We start from the raw sequence: 20170 nt of genomic DNA on the forward strand, positions 1-20170 counted from the left end.
ATAAGATAATAAGTAAAATCACTGTTTGGCAAAGATGGCTGTATGATAAAAACATGAAGAAGAATAGTTTTATAACTTGTTTTTTATTTACTCAATTACCTGAGATTTCAAGATAGCAAATGTGATTTTTTACCCAAAAATAATGTACAAAACAATGAGTTTTTGATGTGCCTTCTTACAATGCAAGCATTAAACAAAAGGAAAAGCGGAAAGAAATGTTTTTATTGGAAACAATATGTAGACTTACCGGCATCAACCAGTTTGATTGAAAAAAAAAAAGTCTTCATCCCTTCTAAGGTATTTTAAAAAGCTGCCAAACAAAACACAACCTAGGCGGCCTTGTTATACAGCCGACACCTATGAATCTAAAAGTAGTCGGACATTTAAATGGAAAGCAGCCTTCCACCCTGCTTTGTAAAACAACCTATCCTTCTTTTTTGAGCAACTTAGTGGCCAAATGCAATTGTTTTGTTATGTGAGGGGGAATTGTTGTCTGTCTATGTTAGGTTAGGTAAGTTACTTTTCCACTATTTGACCAACGTCCAAGAGTAGGAAGAGCAACAAACTTTTTTCACCACTTTTTTCAGGCCATTCGGGCCGTTAACTCCATTCAGTTTGTCACAAGACGCGAACCCACATTATTAGTGTTTCCTGCAAATATCAACCTTCAGCTTCATGTGAGCGGTAAATATAACTATGTTTACTGCTCACATGCCTGCAGAGACGAACATGCCAGCAGAGACGAACATGCCAGCAGAGATGGGAGTGTCCGGTCTGACCAGTGGCTAGTTTTTCCAGGAGAACAGGTGGGGTGAGGTCTTGACAAAAACTGAGAATTGGTTTCAATTTGATGGAGAGCAGATGGCATCAGGCCAGTCGTTCGCTACAATTGATGTCTTGTATGATGCTGTTGAGTTTTAGAGGAGTGGCGCACATTGTGCGTCACTGGACTTTCTGTTTGGTTGACGGGTGATTAAAAAATATTTGAAATGGATCTAATTGGTTGCTTTAATAAGCGGTTGCTTTGTAACCACAGGTTAGATTACACACCTAGCCTTGTTAAATTATAGTCTTCTTTCATTTACTACATGTAAAGGCTGCCAATGTGTAAACAGACATACGTTTATAAAAAATAGAGGATCTTAAAAGAGTGACGATTTTTCAGACTGATGTCAAAAACTACATGATATTAGATTCTGTATCTGTATAAAAAGTTTATAAAAGTGAATGTAATTTTTTTGTACATGAGTTTAACAAGACACTAGTAATACTTGCTCAGCAAGGGTTTTCCACAAATCAAAACCACTCGCACACCTTTCTACTTCAGACAGAAGAACAATGACATGACCGTGATGATAAAACGTATTTTATTACCGAACACGGAACAAAGCTACGGCTGAACAGAATCGTTATTAATGTAAGTGCTGCTCCTGGAGCTACAGGTTGTACCAGCACCTTTAAGGCCACTAGATGGAGGAAGCTGAGCATCTTTGTGTGAGCTGTAATTAAAGCGGATGGCAACTAATGTCTGAGTAGCAATGTCATTCTATGCAAAACAAAATCTTTAATTACCCTTTATGTCACAACATGGCTTGATGCTCGAAACACAGTTCACGCAGAAACAAACAGTGCCATAATAATCGGGGGCTTGGGAGTGTTAATAAGGCCCTGGCTGAAGATCTCACACAGGCTCAGGAGCTCACTGGTGAAGGCAGGAGCGAGATTGTTCAGAGCCTTAAAACAACAGTAGAATCTTGAAATCAATTCTAAAGCTCACAGGTTGCCAGTGAAAAGCAGCGAGGACTGGTCGCTTCTCCTTGTACGGGTTAGAAATGAAGATTAAACTTGTATACTAACTACACAGCGAGTACAGAGATTCCAACAAAACAAATATATATATCGTGCACCCTTTTATAGTTCGTTTTTATTATTTTAAGACAAACTATCAAAAGGTACACCGACCCAACTGGGACAAACATAAATAATACATTTCAACAATCCCTCGCCTGAATCACGTGCTCGAGTCTCAAGCGAACGGTGCCCGCCAAAAAGAGCGACGCCGCTTTGGGCGAATGACCCTCCACTTCCTGCCATATTGTGAGCCGGTTCAGTCCCGGCCCCCGCGTCATCACCCCTCGTCACACCTCCTCAACCCGGACGCGCGCGGGACCGGCTGAGCCTGCCGGCGTGCGGAAGACTTCATTCGCAGGATATGTTACTTCGTGTGGCACGTTTACGACGTGCGCGGCGGTATGCAACACTCGCTTTGTCTGTAGAAAGAAAATGAAACCCAAGTGCACGAGGCGTGTGCTCGTCCGAGGGAAAACACGTGTAGCACGTGCAGTCCGGCAAGGCGCTGTAGATATCGATCCCCTTCAATTAAATCAAAAGTACCACGTGAGCGCTTCTATTTGATACTCGGGGACTGACTTAAAGCACCTTCTTTAGTTTGGTTGACGTCCGGCGGTTTTTATTTGGACGATCTGCATTTTCTAAAGTTTATTATTTATAAGGGAAACCAAACTCTTATCAAACATGCCCAGGTTTTAAAGTGCTCCCTTTGTGGCAGGAAGTCAGAGGTCAAGGTCAGTTAAGGTACAGGGCTCCTGATTCGGGGTTTGCTTGCTGAAATAAGTGGTGGGGTTCGTTGCTCTTAGTCCTCTTGGCTCTTGAAAGTTGGTCCAGAGTGCGGAAAATATCCCTGTGTGTGCTTGATTCTACTGCTACAGCTCACCAACACAATAGATATACTGTAGGTTCAAAACGTACAAATAGATTGGATTCAACTTTATTGTCATTGCACAGGTTACAAGTACTGAGGCAACGAAATGCAGTTTAACATCCAACCAGAAGTGCAAAGTAGCAAAAAAGTGCAGAGTATGTGCATATATAAAGTGTAATAAGTGAATAAATAGATAGATTCAATCAAGTACTGCAGTAATTACACATTTCTCGTTCTTTTGTTTCGTGCAAAGTTATACTTACACTCAACTACAGTTAAGAAAGTCTGTTTTTATTCATTTATCTGACTGAAGTTACAGGGATTCGTATTTTACAACATACTTGATGAACTCATTACATTGCAACTATTATTGAAGATGAACCATTGTTTCCCAACTTTCGAAATCAGATCATTAAATATTTAGCGCTTTTTTTCAATTTGTCCACAGCTTCGTTTTATTGTGATGGTATGTAGTCTTTTGTCTTTCGAAAACAAAAAGGACAATCCTGGAGGTGTATTGTTACTCTCCTCCGGTCATTTCTTGAGTGTCTTGGGTTTTGTTGGTAAATTGATGCCAGTTTGTTAGTAAACATTTGTCATAGTTCTAAATATTGCTGTAAGTCATCGTAAAGGACGCTCTCCATTTCGGTTCAAATACTTTATCTTCATTGTAATTCATAGTTGCAGAGGTATTTGTTTAAATGGCCAAGCGGTCCTCAGGTACAGGCAGTTCCTCTTTAATGACCCACTAGTACACGCGTACAAGGAGTTCTAGTAGGGTTACGGTTAGTAGGTTTCACAGATTTCATGTTTATGTCGTCTGTGTCAGCTGAGACTGGTTTCACACAGATGTTGACAGATTTATTATAACTTCCCTCTGAATTAAAGCCTTTTGCGGGGTAAAAGAGGCCGGCTGGTGTGGAGACTGCTCTATCCTGAACAAAACATTAACTCCTTAATGTCCACCAGCTGGGTTCACCATGTGCATGCATCTTTTCATGTCCGTTGTCCCGCCTTCATACATTTGTTGCCGTTTTTTTCAAACATACCCCCTCTTCCTCTATTATACTATTATATCCATAGTCTGCTCCCCCTTGAGATCGAGTGTTGCCCGCGAGCACCTCTGGATATTCCTAAACCTGTCATGACTCTCAGAAGATATCCGTTCTCGCACCAAAGCCTGGTCGTCTGAACTTAAAAAGGACCCAGACAAATATGGTAATTGTCTCCAAAAGGCCTTTAGTCTGACACACTTGATTTGTTTCCCCCCTTTTGTTTTGCTCCAAATAGCCCTGTAAAAAGCTGGGAATGTTCCCCATCTGGGCCTGAAATCTTAAACGTTATACGTTATTTCTCAGATCTGCTGGGGTAAGGCGGGCCCCCCGCTCCCAGTCCTCCAGGGACCTTCCAGAGAGTGAGACATTTAACCCAGAGCCAGTGACGGAATGGAGTGGAAATGCAAACAGGCTCCATATTTATTTTTCCTCCTTTCACGCACATCCTCTTTGATGTAAACTCTATTTTCCACCGTTCCATAAGGCCTTGTGAATATTACAGTTGCTTGGTGAAGATGGTGACGTTTCTTGGTTGAGTAAAGAAGAGCAATGTTACTTCTGAAGCTTGAGACCACAGTTTTGTTTAAATGTGAAAACTCACTGAGCATCAAATCTACAAAAGTGATGATTCATTCAAACTGCACATTACAGGCCTATCGGATCCGTATCAGTCCATCTAGTCCATCCTCTCTATATATTTATACCATTTTGTTTCCCACCAGTGGTTAAACTATCTTGTGTTCTGAGCTCCTCTCTCTTCGTTTATTGTTACTGTTCTAATAAATATTTGGATCATAACCCCGAGACAGCTCAGCTAATCTTATGATCAGGTAATCCCGTGGCAGGCTCAGGTGGAGTGGGTGACGTCTGCAGGGACTGTTAATGAGGCGTGTCCATGGCAACGCGTGACAACATAGAAGGGTTTTGAGATGGAGGAGGATGGAGAAGATGTCCGACCGCTGAAGTTTTTGGTGCTCTTTTTAGAGCCGGCAGGTGCGTAGAGGAAGATTAGGTCTCCTTCATGACATGTTGCACCTCCTGCAAACGCAGTGCCCCCTCCCCCCAAAAAACAACGTGTGTGTGTGTGTGTGTGTGTGTGTTGGTGAGTCTGAAGCAGTTTAAAACCCACACGACTCAGTGAGTTTGAACCTGTCCAGAGGACAGAGATGACTTCATCATGACCTCACTGTGTTCTGCTGGAGGACTTATCAGAAACATGTGGCTCCTCACTCCCTCTGCACTGCCAATTGAGTGAGTCTTGGACTCCAATGTTTTTCCTTTGTTGTGTTTGTGAGCGCGAGAGGGAGAGTTTTTCAAGTCTCTTCGGGTTTGGACTTCATCTGTCATTCGTTTGGCATTGGCGTTGCTTCAGGTTCGGTCAGACAGGGCTGCGGCCCGCTCGGTGGGACGGGACGATACACCATCCCTGAGCTTTTAAGCTTGTGCATCCTGCTCTGTTACCCCAAAGAAACCAGGCGACAAACATCACGAGGATTACTCTTTGTTGACCACGTCATTACGTGAACTTACAATAAGGTGCGTTAAACATTCAACATTTTTCAACAAGTTTCTGCAGAGGTGCAGCACTTAGTAAATATGTGTATATGAAATGTAGTAAATGTACATATGCCCCTACATTTAAAGTTCACTATCCCTTTGGAAAGAAGTTTCTCCGAAAGAAGACAATTTATGGTTGTGGGCGGACAACAGTGTGTATTTGCTCATTTGATTCATGTGTGAGCCACAGTGGTTGGGTGTCACAGTTGTCTGGTTGCCAGAAACAGACGTCCCAGCGGTTTGAGGTTAGAATAACGTTATTATACACTTGAGGGTGGACGAATTACTGAAAGCATCCGGCCTGACGTGGAGTACAGCTGACTTCTTTCCAGCTCGGGGGGAAGTTTAAACGCTCACAAGTGCATCCTGATGTTTATTTTGCATTATTGTTGCTAATATGTTTGTGTTTACACAGGCCTCTCTCTGTTCCCGTGTGAGGGGGGGGGTCGGCCCCCGGTCAGCAGCCGGTCTTCCCGGCAGAGCGAGAAGCGTTTGCATAGGTATTAGAGTGGAGTAACCGTGGTTACGGGGTCAGCCTCCGACCATGGGAGAAGGAGAGGTGCCAAGTTTTGGGCCAAATGAGCTTTCGAGGCAGACAGCGGCTCCTTTTGATCCCAGCGGTCGTGTCTCTCCGAGGTTCAGGCATTTGAGATCATGAAAGCTGACGTGGGAATGTGGACTTAAACTGCTAGGCGATTTGTGCTTTTAATCATCTGTAGTTCTATGTGGTATCTCATTTGATGCAGAGGTTATTACATTTTAATGAACCAGGACAGTCACTTTCATTCTGTCCGTGTGGTTTTAGATCCACGAGGTCCCGGATCTTTATTCAGTCTTTGATCTTAGTTGATGACTCCCGTTCTGCTGCCGCTTGGAGCAGAGAATGCCAATAACTCATGTGTGTGCAGCCACTGTGCCCCCGAAGGTCCGCATTAATATGGAGATTAGATTAGAAATCTTCCAGGTCACTTGATCCGTGCAATTAACTGACTGTGATTTTGCATATTTGCTGGAAAAAACATAAAATGTTTGAATGTGATGCCTCGAGGGACTTGCGAAGCGAGTGCCAATTAATTCCTCGTCGCGATGATGTGACGGCCATTCATAGCAGAAGGTGTGTGTGTTTCTGGCCACATGACAAGCTTCTGCAGATGCCCTCATTACGAGCGTTGATCCCCCTCGCTGCTGTGTGTGGAGGATCTGGGCAGGATGCACTGTCACTATTCTGAGTGTGTGTGTGTGTGTGTGGCTTACGGATATCCCTGCCACTGCCTGGTCCTTTCTTCTCCCCATTCAGCCCCGTTTCTCTGCTGCCTTTATTGCCCCGTTATAAAAGTCCCACTGAGCAACATGCCTGTTCTGTAGGTGCACACACGCAGTCTCCGCCCTGAATCCTGCAGGGACATTCAGCTCCGATGATCTGCTTTGTTCATTCTGAGTGCACCACGGAGCACAGTGACCTTCTGTGCAATGAATCAATGTTTTCTGGAATGTGTATTTCTAAAGGGACACTCACTGGATTTTGAATTCTACTGTCCTCTGTTGTGCTTTGTTGTCCTCTCATGTCCTCTGTCGCTTATAACTGGCTCATCTTGTGTGCTAAGAGACGATTCTCCTCCATTCTGCTGCTGAATCAAAATGCCCTGCCAGCACTCCGATTTGCCGTCCTTATTCACAGTTTTGTTGATGTGGAATGCTCTATTTGGACGTGTGCTGTGGTAGTAGGACGTGGGCGGGACGCAAAGCTAAAAGTCACCGTGCCAAACGATGTGGACGCGTACAGGGCAGACGGTCGCCCTGGTTCTTGCGCTTTCCAGAAATCACACGTCAATTAGTGGTGTGTTTGTTTGCATGTGTCTGTTTTTAGCACATGGACCGAGCCGGCCACGGTGAGACATCGTATTTATAGGCACTGCCCTGGTACGGCGGTGCTGGTGGTGGAGCGTGAGCTGAGTGATGGTGACACTAGATCTGCAGGACCACCGTGGTGATAATCCACACTTTGCTTATGTCTCCTCCGACTGGGCCACAAATAGTCCCGTGTCCCCTGGTCCTGCATTTGACAGTACGAACCAAAAAACGCCCCTCGGGACACGTCGATCCAAGTGTACTCCCTTCGTCCCCGTGCGGTTGTGTGCCGCCGTGCAGGTAGAGCACCAAACGTCTCCATCGGCCTTGAAGTATTTTTACCTCAGCGTCTCAACCCGTCACACTTAAACCCGTCCGTGAGGTTTAAGTTTAAGTTACTCGAAGAGCAACCCGATGGCATTTCAAGTGGCGCATTTTGGATGGCAACGCAACCGTAACCCGATAGGAAAGACCTTTGAAATGTCAACTACAGGCGTTAGTTTACTCCGGTAGTCTGCTACATCTCACTGACATGAAATGTTAAGTTGTCGAACCACATTAATATTCTGGGATTAACTTCCCAGAGGTCATCAATATAAACAATGGGACATTTCACAGACTTGCATTTAATTAGACATCTCTGTCATAAACTAAAGCTAAATGAAGTTGTGAAATAACTCCAGTACACAGATGTAATGGGCATAGTACACAGATGTAATGGGCATAGTACACAGATGTAATGGGCATAGTACACAGATGTAATGGGCATAGTACACAGATGTAATGGGCATAGTACACAGATGTAATGGGCATAGTACACAGATGTAATGGGCATAGTACACAGATGTAATGGGCATAGTACACAGATGTAATGGGCATAGTACACAGATGTAATGGGCATAGTACACAGATGTAATGGGCATAGTACACAGATGTAATGGGCATATGTTATTGTTTTTTAATCTTTTCAGCACCTGCTTCTATGTTTCCTCTAACACAATAACTATTTGTCATCTGATTTTCCCCATAGCATTTGAAAACTGACTCTCATGACGAACACCCTTTCCGCCTTATCATTTTCACCTTACACACACACACACACACGCGCACACACAGACTTTCCACGGAGGATGTGTCTGGTCGGAGTCGGGGGGAGATACCCTGTCAGATGGGCCTGCTGTCGTGTCACATTCTTTCTCTGCATGGGAAGTTTGCGACAGGCTGTATTTCCTTTGCCTCAGCAGGGACCCATCTTTTGTTTGGTGGGGTGGGAGGTCTCAACGCGCAGGACAAGGCCATGTCATATACGCACACAACAGGCCTCCCTGCCCTTTATGGGCCAACACAAGCTTGGTGGGTGATGTCATCCGTTTTGTGGTCAAAGGGACTGAGGTGGTGTGGTCCTGGAGACGATGTCATCGGCCTGAGCTTCGTTCTGGTGCTTCATGGCTTCTGGGACATGACACTTTGTGGGACAGATGACAAATAGGCCTGTGGTCCGTTTAACTCGCCCGTCTGTGGGCTGGATACTTATAGAAACATCAGGTCGACGGTGGATTTATTCTGCTGCTTGAATCGTCCCAAAAGATTTCCAGCCTGTTACAGTATGACTTTCCTCTAAAACAGTCTAGCTGTAGCTGCTAAGCTAATTAGCGAACCAGCATATAACTCATGCGCAGCTGGAATGCCTTTTGAGCAAAGCACCGATACGGTATCAGCTGCGGAGGTGCCGCTGCAAGGCCGAACGTGACCCTCAACCTGTTTGCCTGCTTACGTTAGTAGGGTATAAGTTGTTGTTACTAAGAAGACAAATAAAAAGGGAGTGTTTAATGGGCCTGAACTCTGGTAACGCAGCCTGTTACTTATTCAGGCTCCTTGCCGACTGATTTAAAAACACTCTCCAGCGCTGAACTTGAGTCTGAGAGGGTTGAATGTTTCTATCGCTCGGCTGCGCTGGAGCCAACGAATACCTTTGAGTGCTGTGGAGACATTTGTCCATGCTGATTGTTACTTTTCTCTCTGAAGACAAAAGCCAGATGTTCATAAGTGACCTTCTTTTTATTTTGGTCAGTTGGAAAGGTTTTACTGTGTTGGATCATATTTGACTTTTTCCATATTTACACTTGACCTTTCACTTTCACCTTACGTCTTCTAATATGGCGTTTCCCGTCCACACGACAAACTCTCCAAGTCAATGGTATACAGTGGAACAAAAAGTGGAAAGTTGTGTATGTTTATAGGTAGGGTCCCCCTTGTGAAATGAGGCCAGCAGAATGAAGTAAATGTCTTGTGTTGTGAAGGGCTGTGGTTTCTTGAGAAATTCTGCGTGTGTGTGTGTGCGTGTGTGTGTGTGTGCGTGTGCGTGCGTGTGCGTGCGCGTTGGCTGTATTCCGGACCTGAGCGAGTGTATTTCTCATACTTTAGCATTGCTACATTATTATTATGTCCTTGGTTCGTCTGTTCTCTTCAGTGAATTATAACAGTGAGTCATAGCAAGATGACATCCGACGTGTCCATCTTACCCGTGAGGCTTCACAGGAACTACGCCAAACAGGAGCAGCAGGAGTACGGTGTGTAAAGCCTAGTTTACGCTTCTGCTTTTTCAGAGTGACGCAGATACAAGCCCCCCTTGCGTGTCCCTCGCGTCGCTTTTCACACCTCCTTGCGTCCTTGCGTGTGTCGAGCCATTTTTCTAGGCGCCTCCCGCAGCGCACCAGGCTGCGATTGGTCCGCTAACTACGTCCTTTACGGAGTCTCACATTTCCGCTTTCATAGCCCGACACCGCCATTATTAAAACTAAGAATGTTTACTAGAGAACGGATCAGATTTAAGAGCTTTTCTCTGAAGAAATGCGTAAACATGAGCGCTTATACAAGCCGTCATTGGCGGGTTGTAGAAGCGGGTTGGATTCACGGAGGGAGATCGCCGCAAACGCCGGTTTGCCGGTCGAGAGGTGCACAAAGTTTGGCGAGGAAAATACGGGACAAATGTGTCCGCGATAAAAAGCAGCAGTGTTGATGCACGGGGCAATAAAGTTACTTACGCCGAGTACTCACGTTACTCCGCCTGTTCTTTGCTCTGCAACACACGCAGAACCATGAATTGAAACGAGTGCGCCGACGCAGTCGCAAACGCAGAAGCATTCGCCGGCCTTAACCCAGCAATCTCATGCTACATGTTAATTGAAGTAAATAGTTGTTTACTGTACACAGCACTTAGAATCTTTTTCTGGGTCAGGTGAGCTGTAGTTAAAATATCTTTCGGCCTTTCGGCCTTTTTCTTTCCCGTAAGCTCTTCGCTAATTCATTTACTTTTTAATAAGTTGGATTGTTTATTATTAAGCTACTGAACACTTAATTTCATCCTTTCCCACTCATTTTCAGTAATTCAATTCAATTGTGTAAGGAGTTAATATCTTAATGTTAGACGTGTATGGCCAGAAGTACTTTAAAGATGGACACACACACACACACACACACACACACATCCCTTTAAAGCAGACTCAACAGTAATGCGATTAAAAGCTGCTACCAGCTAAATCCTGCCTTTTGTTGCCATATGCTTTTCAGCAAGGCCGCAAGCTTACAGCCGACTTATATCCAACAGAGGCCCACATCCACATTTTTGAACCCAAAGAAAAATGAGCGAGTCCAATTTCTCGCCCTAGTAGCGAGAGGCTGATTTAGGTGAACCAAGGTATGTGTAGAACGTGCGGATTGACTCGCGTCCCACCAGCTGACGGGTCGCGGTGCGGGCGGACCGTCCCGTCCTGCGTCTGTCCTGCCGCCGCCGAGACGACAAACAACCTTTGCACACGCGTCTGCTTTTGCTCTTGCCTCAACTTAATCGTCTTGGCTGTCTGACGTGAGGTGGCGCCTCCTCGCCTCGCTCACTTATTCTCATTCAATTTTGAAGTCACATGTTCCGTGATTCGGCCCAAGCGGCAGTGAGAGCATTGCCTGCCGTCCCCCACGTTCCTCTGAATTAGGTCTCCAACCAGCAAGAGATCCACGTGGCCCGAACCACGTTTTTCTCTCCACAGCCGTCCGACGGAATGAAAAAGACGAGTCGTCGGGGTTGTTGTGCAGCTGTGGCAGATCTGAGCAGACGGGAAGCGTCGCCCCGTCCCGCGGCGGTGCCTTTCAGAGCCGGCGCGCCCTCGTCGGGCCCCGAGTGCTTACTGTTGATTCGAAGTGGCCTCACCCCGCCCCAGTATGGATTGCGCAACCATTAGTTCACAATAACATTTGTCTGGGTTTTATATAATGGGGGGGCGGGGGGGGGGGGGGGGGGGGGGGGGCAGGCATTCTGCGCAGGCGGCGGACAGTCACATCCACCAAATCACTGTGGCCACCGCAGCGGTCAGCAAGCTTGTTATGTAACTGTGCTGGCGTTCCCCTGTCTCTCTGCATCTCGCCCGAAGACCAAGACTGAGAGGCTTGAACCCAGCTGACGGGTTCCCCCCGGGACCAGGTGCTGAACTTTATTGATTCCCTGTAAAGTTACCAAGTCATTTACACCAAATTGTCATTTATATAGTTAGTCTGCAGGAAGTACCACGAGGCTCAGCGATCGTGGTGGCTCAGCTTTTTAGCCTTTCCGGTTCAGAGAACGCACGCAGATATTTAACGTGATTCTTTTATAATATTGTACGAGTTTAGACCGACGTCTAAAGTGACTTGAGCGAAGGGTGTCGATGAAGACATTTGCCAAATGGGCTTCAGGGTTTGTAGCTCATTGGTACGCTGGCCTGAGCACCAGCATCAAACCCTCATCCCTGTGATTGTGAACACCACCCACAATCTCTCGATCAAGAGCCGTTTGAAATTGAAACTGATGCTCATGACTGAAAGTGTGTGCATGAATTAGCAAGCAGAGTCCTACTGTTGACGCTGTAATGCATCCCTGTGTCTGCCCTTCAGGTTTCACTGACGAGCTTTCTCTTTGTATTTTATGGCTGCATAGAGCTGAACAATTGAAGGAAAAACCAACCTGGATAAAAGGTGTTAGTTTCCACCAACCACCCGTCTGGGGCCATTTTCACATCTCGGGTGCTTTGCAGCTTCTCACCCGACTGCAGCAGAAACCCCCCCCAGTGCCCAACTATTGGCTTTTCTGCCAAATACGACCTGATGTCACATGCTTGGATGTTTTCTACACATTCTTCCCTATTTTTCTTCTTTAGGTGCTATTTTGGACCAATCCCGAATTCCTAGTGTCCCGTTATCATTATGATGGAATGCAGGCGCAGCACCCTCGACAATAACAAGTCTCGCGTGCTATCAATAGCGCTCCGGCTCTCCTGCGCGCTCCCTGCTGTTGACACAGTTGGTGTTTTTGCAGATGGGACACATGACAATCAAGGGCACGGACCGCTGTGGTCCCCCCGGTACGGTCCGGAGGCACAGCCCCCCCCCCTCCGAAGCGGGAAGTACTGAGTGAACTCCCCTGTAGAAAGCTGTGCACGTGGGCAGTGTCAGAGCCGAGTCCAGACATGGTGGAGTCCTTGTGTGTGGGCAGCATAATTCAAATACATCCATAAAGCTTCCTCCTGTAGATGAGTCGTACAGCGGAGAAACACATGAATACATTATTACAGGTTCAGGCTCACATTAAATTGATTATTAAATTAAAGAATGTTAAATATGTATAATTACAGAGCACCAGGAGTTTGCGAGCGTAATGAAAAGGTTTCAGGCTTTATTGTAGGAGCCATCTGACTGACAGGTTTTTATTGCTCGCCTTAGAAGTTGTTGTTTTTGTATCCACCTCAATATGGAGCAATGTGGACGGATGTAAACGCCGCCAGGGGACGTGGATGCAGAAAGTAATGACGTCTCTGTGTCTGTTTCTGTCCCAGTTGGCGAGACGCGGTGCACGCGAGGAGGCCGCAGGGAGGTAAGAACGCGTCAAACACCCTTTCCGACTTGTTTTCTAACGGCAAAATGGTTCATGTGCAATGAGGCGAAACGTTGTGTTTTGGTTCCTGCCGCCGCCCTCCTCTTGTGGTTTCCCAAGGGCACCGAAGGTACGGCGAGAATTACAGCGAGGCTCCTCTGTGGTTGCCCTGGACAAATGGCACGAACTTGGTCAGTGGCGAGCCTCCAAGCTGCTTTAGGCCAGATGTTTAACTGTTAAACAGAGTCTAACCGTGTTTGTTTCACAGTGACTTTACCAATCACAAAGTCATCTCACATCTCAGCTTGCTCACCGATGAACTATGAATTTAGGTGCGATATTTTGAGGGATTCTGGCTTTTTATTTTGTGCAATCTGTGCATGTTGTGGTTTTTAAAACTGCTACGGATGATTGTCTTCTTCTTTTGAGGCGTTTTTGTGTGTTCCCCGATTTCTAGCTTCATGTGGGAGGCGGAGGGTGGGGAAGCGGGGGGTGTTGGGCGGACGTGCGCGCGTGCACAGACGTATGCTCTAAGATATCATGGTAGAGGAAACCCTGCTTTAGAAGGACAACGCCCCTTTGGGTTTGACTTTCTCTATTTAACTTCTCTGTCCAGTTTTTGTTGTTTTTTTCTCTTTGTAGTGTAAATATGTTTAGTTCCCAACGTCCCCGTCTGTTTGTCCCTTTCTGTTTGACCCTGTCTCGCCTCCACTCCCGTCTTACCTCCACCCTCTGCGTCCCCTTTTTCTCCGTCACCTTCTGTAAGCGTTTCTCATCTCAACGTAAAGAGCGTGGGGGGGGGAGACAATGCAGCCCTGCTTGCTGACACGTCTCATTATGAGCTGGACTCTCTCTCTCTCTCTTTCACACTGATTTCAATTCAAAAACATCAATTTGTTACTGAGCATCCGCACACCGAACATCACACGTGGAGGTGCACCCCTCCAAATACGTCCACACGGAGGTGGTAGTGGTAGTGGGGGGGTCGAGGTGAACGGAGATCATACGGTATAACCAGGGCAGGACTGAGGTATCCATCCCCGCGTGTCCGCCAGCTAAAACACACTTTTCTCTTCTTAAGTAGTGTGAAGTAGCGTAAGTAAAGAAGCGGCCCGTGACACAAAGAGGTTGTACTGAATTGCTCCGTAAAAAAGGGGGTGGCTGGTAGTTGACACGACTAATGGCCACGATGGAGGTTGGCGGCGGGGAAGCAGAGAACGCTCTGCACCACATCGGGTAGTTGAGGTGTCCCCACGTAACAAAGATACAATGAGGCATTGGGAAAAAGAAAGGGCCGGCCATAGTTCAGGTTTTGGACGGTGTCGGCCGTTACAATGGAGGCTGAAAAGACCAGCTGGGTTCCAAGGAAATAAAGGAAAAAGAAAGAGAAGAGAAATACAAAACCGCATGACTGCTGCACCGTTTACTGGCTCCAAAGTTTCCACTGGTCATCTGCTTCCTCGGTAAGCTTGTCTTCTCCTTCTTTCTCTCCTCAGTCTCCTTCTGTCAGCTTATGCTCCTCCTCGCTGTCTCTTCTCCGTCCTGCAGTAGGACCAGCCGTGCCTCTACTCCGCGGGACAGTAAAGACCCGTCAGCGTCTCCCTTCACCCTCGTTCAAAGTCTCCTCATGGCGTGACTTTGGTGGACGGCCTCAGCGTGCAGCTTGGCCCCGTTGATGTCATGCACGATGCTCGTAAAGCCATTTGCACAGAAGGAAAATGACTTCATAGGATCGTCGGCCTGCTCTCGGAGTAGATTTGAAGGCTTCTTAAACCTGACGTTGAAGACTTGGGCTGCGGCCGAGCGTTCCCTTTTTGCCACAATTAGAGTTTTCTAAATGCCAAGGAAAGGTGCTTCAATAGCTCATTCAGTTTAGGGAACATTGGACCTTATTTCACCAAATGGAAAGAAGATACTAATGTCCCAGAGTCCCTTGCGGCGGCAAAAAAACAAAAGTAACGTTCCGTTTGGCCATCCAAGAAAACGAAGGATACGTTCATACAGTCTTAACTGTGAATTCATGTTGATGAGTACGAAAAAACAGCCACCATCCGTGCGTTTCATATCATAATTATGTATTTATTATGTTTTATGTATTAATTATGATTATGTCATTATGTATGTAACAACTTGGTAAAAAAACATCAATGATCAAATTCTCATTCTCAATAATAAGAAGCATCAATCAAAACACAAAACCAGCTTGACCTACAATAGATTACTAAACTGTTAAAACGCTAAATAGAATAGAACCTTTGAATCTACCTCATTGCTCAGAAAAGTCTGTGATATTAAACAGTTTCATCGACGTGTGCGAGTGAATTGTCAGTTTCCGCTGAAGCGTGTCGATTCGCACCGTAGGTTTCTCTTTCACAGACCACGAGTGAAGCGTCCCGTCACAGGAGGAGCATCGTAACCCGTCTGACGATTTCTGTCACATTTCTCACGCTTTACTGCCGACCCACGTCAGGGACACCTGCCGTCACTACGTGGTTTGGGAAAAGCGGAGTCACCACAGTTACATTGCAAATTCCTTTTGCCAGTTGAAGGTTTGTCTTACGATAACAAGTGCCGTTGTGGAATGTACTGAGAAGTGCTGATCAACTGCTGGTCAAATACAGGCAGTGATGTTTGCCTCGTATGCTTCTAAAGCCAATGCAATATACAGACTGATACAGCGAGCCAACGTATCATGGGGACGGCCACGCGGGCAAAATGAAACTATAAAAGGCGTGTAGTCGCTAGGGTAGCCGGAGCGTAACAGGTGGTGAAACGCCACTTTTCTCTTGACCGTTGACATTGACAGATGAATGTGGACAAACGCATGCGCAGGTGTAAAAGAGACATGACATTCTCCTGCGCTGAGATGTACATACATTCACGTTCAGCTCTGGGGGCCTGTGGTGCTTTTGTAGTGCTGAGGGGCCACAAGCGTCAGCTTTGTGTTCTGGGAGGCTGGGAAAGTCGGACCGGAAACACACACACACACACACACACACACACACACACACACACACACCCCCTTTGGCAGCGTCGAAGCCTGTGCACAGTTGAGCCTCAATAGGCTGATTCATTAGAGCCTCCTCATGACACTAGAGGAGGACATGGACGTGGGGGGGGAGGGACGGGTGTTTTAGTCTGACATGACCTGACAGCAGGTCAGTCCCAGTGGAAAAATACCCCTGGAGTTCTTGTGTTTTAGTCTTTACGATCCCCAATGGATTTATTTGTCTCTGGTTTTAGCCTATTTAGCTATAATTACACATTTATTGTCAATGATTTAAAGTAGTTTGTATGCATGAAAAATCTCCAGTCCAAAGCCTTTTCTTTCCAATAGCTCATCCCGGTCTGTCCTCAACAATTTCATTAGCGCCGCAGGGGGAATTTCTTATTTCGTTCTACAGAGATTGGTGTTTTTCGGTATCTAATAACGTGATGACTCAACCTGGCTTCCGGCAGTGGAAATGTTCCGTGAAGTGGAGTGGGCGTCGTGACTGTCCGACTGTTAGGGGCCTTCACAGCCAAGACCCCCCCCCCCCCCCCCCCCCCCCGTCCTCTGACCTGATGTGCGTGGATCACTTTTATGCTTGTGCTAAACCAATTAATTACCATTAGTCTATTATTACACTTCCAGCACAAGTAGTAATGTAGCCGTTAGACTGGTTTACGGACAACATGCCGTAAACCAGTCTAACGGCATCGCTACGGAAACAAGCTGCAACCTTCGCACGCTGAGGTTAAAGTCCCCGTCGCTCAGTGTATTTTTTTTACCATAACGAGGACTTCCTTGACTCATTAACTGGAAGGCATGTTCACCTCTGTCACATGGCGTTACAGTCACCATGGGGAATCAAAGAAAACCCCCACCTCCATGGAAAGTAGGGCAAGGGTCTCCACACACCACAGTGTGCCTGGACGTCCCCTCAGGACTCGAATTCTGTGGATAAACAGGGACAAATATACAAATTTAGATGATTAATGAAGACGTGTGCTCGGGGCTGTTTTGTCATAAGTTCTTATGAAGCAACCGATATTTATTAAATGTCGTATTGTGTCAACGCCTATTATGTGTGAAATAAGAAACCTAATAAGATCACACTTTCCGTCGAGATCCCAGGTTCTTCTTATTCTGTGAATACCGTGAGCACAGTGCAAACAGGACAGTTTGCACGTTGATGGATGCTTCTTACGGCAACACTCATTAACTTCACTTGCACCTTAACCCGCTGCTGCCCTCTGTCGCCAAAGTCAATCCCGCCCTGCAGCTGCTCCAGGTGCATGCAGGTGTTCTCAGAGGTCACACGAAGCGCATCAATGTGTGTGGGGGACGGGGAGGGAGGGGGACCAGTCAATAACGCAAACCGATACAACAAGAATTACGCAAACAATTGAAGTCAGAAAAATGCCCCTTGGTTCCACACATGCAGCCAGACACGCACACGGAGTTCACGCGTCTGATCGCTATTTATGGTTTATTTCTTGCCGTTGCTGCAGTTCTGTGCTTGTGTCTTAAGACTGACAGCAATTTTACAACTTATAAATGTTATTCACGGATCATATGTACGCACAAACTGGCCAACCAGCACAACCAGTGACAACTTGACACTGGCTTTAAAGCTCAGCCTGCTTTACTGTATTTGCTATATATTGCTGGGATATACAATTACCTATAAGTGCTTATTAACTCCCATCAACCCCACACGCTTTTTTTAAGGTTGTAATAAAGTTACAACTTGCAATTCCCACACATAAATAATCGAGACGCGCGTCCCTTTTATTCCCTGTAGACGGCCGGGGCTGCGCACATTCCTCTTAAATGTGTTCTAATGTTAGACCGGGCCTCCAGAGGGCGAGGTTTATTCTGGGACAGGTATGCACCGTCCAAGAGAGAGAGCCGCAGGGACACCGCCACAGTGGATGTGGTGCTGCTGCTTGTGGTTTTAATCTCCCGCTAAATAAATGCACGTGGGGGAGTTTTCCCCTAAAGAGTCTCCCCGTCACTACGACAACGGGGAGCTGTGCAGGTCTCAGATGGCTCTGCTGAAAAAACGTGAGCCGCCAGCCGTCCGACACCAGTTATCCTCGACATCACCGAGGATGCCGCTTCTTCCCGCGCGGCTCGAGCACACCGCAAACGTCACCGGTTCCGGTGCGGGAGGTCCGGTGCGTTCAGCCCTGGCGGGGGGGGGGGGGGCGGAGCCTCCGCGCCCTGGACGCAGTTTCACAAACGGAAAGCCACAGACGAGCGAGCAGTGAGCAGGGAATCCCGGCCGCTTGGGTTCGACAGATATGCAGTAGCTTGTGTCCGACCATAATCCACCCTTCTCAGCTCCAATAGTTGATTTGAAATGTTTGTCTTCTTCTACCTTTTTATGTATTTTGCATCCTATAATTATTCTCTTCCCTATTTCTCTCCAAATGCAAGCGTTCGTCTTAAGGATGCACCACTTCAAAGGTTATTTTGTGTTTGTTGCTCTGGGTGACAATTGATTACAGACACCAAGCACTTGTATACATATTGGAAGTCAAATGTCTGCTTATGATTATTTAAATTACACTAAATCTCAAGGAAAATGATTTCCCTTAATATCTGCCTTTCCTCCAGTTTAAAAAGAACAGAAGAAATGATGTGTACAGAGTGGCCATGTTTCTGTCTGGTGAGAGCACACAGAAGGCTTAGAGGACATGGAGGGAAGAAGCGGGGAGGAAGACGTCTCCTCTGCTGAACCTTTGCAGTGTCAGTGGGGAGTCAGCGAGTGAGTCTTTCACATGCTGATTCAAGGTCAATCCTCTGCCCCTCTTTTTATTGCTGTGTCAACAAATTGCCACACTGAAACATATTCATTATCTGTGTCCTCTTAGATGTGATTATTAGGTATGAAATTGAGTCCCCACAATGCCCTACAATTACCATTTTACCATCGGTATGTTTTGGGGGGGGGGGACTGGAAACAAGGGAAAATGACCCACTGAGTCAAAGAAAATCTAAGTTAAGTGAACTGCCTGCTGACTCATTCATGATGTGCATAGAGCTCTTCCCTCCTTTCTCCTAAATCTTTTGTGTGGGGGTGAGATTCCTCACATGAGGTTGTTAAGCTGCTATCGGGGAAAGTGTTGGATGGAGGAATAATGGAGAGGGGGGACGACTCTTTTTAGCATAGAGAACGTAGGGAAAGTCTCTCCTGTCGGAGACCCTCTTCTTGTCTAAAAATAAAAGAATGGAACAAATTGAATGAAAGTGAAGTTTTGAAGGTGATCACTGAAGCGCCGGGCGGGGAAATCTCCGTCATCACACTCCCGTGTGTGAATTTGAATCGGCTTTGACCCTCCCCCTTCTATCACAGGCTGGCTACTCCTCTGCAGCTCCTGGGGCAGATAAGGGAGATATTGTCGGAGGAGGAGGAGCGTGAAGGAAAGAGGGGAGACGGGCCACAGCTCTGCGCTGCACACAGCTACAATGGGAGAGGCGTGTTAGAGCGAGAGCAGTACAGCCGAGGGACTCGCTGCAGTGCAGGTGGATCACAACCAGAGGCCGAGGCTCACAGGCAGCAGCGTGACTCCGACTGGCTTTCCAGCAGGTTTGTGGTGCAAATTCTTTACAAAGCTAGCCGGTTGTTGCTGTGCGTGTGTGTGTGTGTGTGTGTGTGTGTCTTCTGTGGCTGATATAATGGATGCTGTGTTCTCCACCATCCAGGCTGCTTTCTCACTGCCGTCTTGTCTTGTTGCCACTGTGCACTTGTGACATCTTCTCCGAGCTGACAGTATTAAGGAAGAGGACGTAGATTGGGATAAACTACCACGTGAGTCCAATGTGTTCTCGCCGTCTCATGCGTGTAGTTCAGGCCACATGACGGCGAAGAGAGTGTGGAAACGTTTTGCTTTGGTCGCTTGATGCTGAAGGAAAGAGCCGAGGGCCTCTTCCCTCCCTTGCAGATTGCTTTCACTTTGGAGAAGAATGGATCCGGGAGCTGTGAATGGGTCCAGGGTGGCTTTCTGTGTGCAGGAGAGAGGTGCCGCCCTCTCGAGTGTCGAATGCTTCGCGGGTTGACGGGGGGGTTATGTTTATGTGCTCCTAGTTCATAGGGGGGG

General features: G+C 46.7%; 1 protein-coding gene across 13 annotated transcripts in view; it reads left to right on the forward strand.

Moving 5' to 3' along the window:
• Positions 1-2112: 2112 nt before the first annotated feature.
• The window catches only part of add3a (adducin 3 (gamma) a), a 67727-nt gene continuing 49669 nt past the window's right edge, over positions 2113-20170 (forward strand). For 4 of the 13 annotated variants that reach the window (XM_040187403.2, XM_078080473.1, XM_078080467.1 and 1 more), the window contains exons 1-3: positions 2143-2250; positions 13044-13081; positions 19426-19659. The gene's annotated coding sequence lies outside the window, so the exon portion shown is untranslated. Of the gene's footprint in view, positions 2251-9508; positions 9753-13043; positions 13082-18699; positions 18838-19425; positions 19660-19775; positions 19882-20170 lie in introns of those variants that run through there. The other 9 variants (XM_040187404.2, XM_078080470.1, XM_078080463.1 and 6 more) reach the window with 7 other exon arrangements.

This window comes from Gasterosteus aculeatus, chromosome 9 (genome assembly GCF_964276395.1).
Source record: "Gasterosteus aculeatus chromosome 9, fGasAcu3.hap1.1, whole genome shotgun sequence".
Classification (NCBI taxonomy): Eukaryota; Metazoa; Chordata; class Actinopteri; order Perciformes; family Gasterosteidae; genus Gasterosteus; species Gasterosteus aculeatus.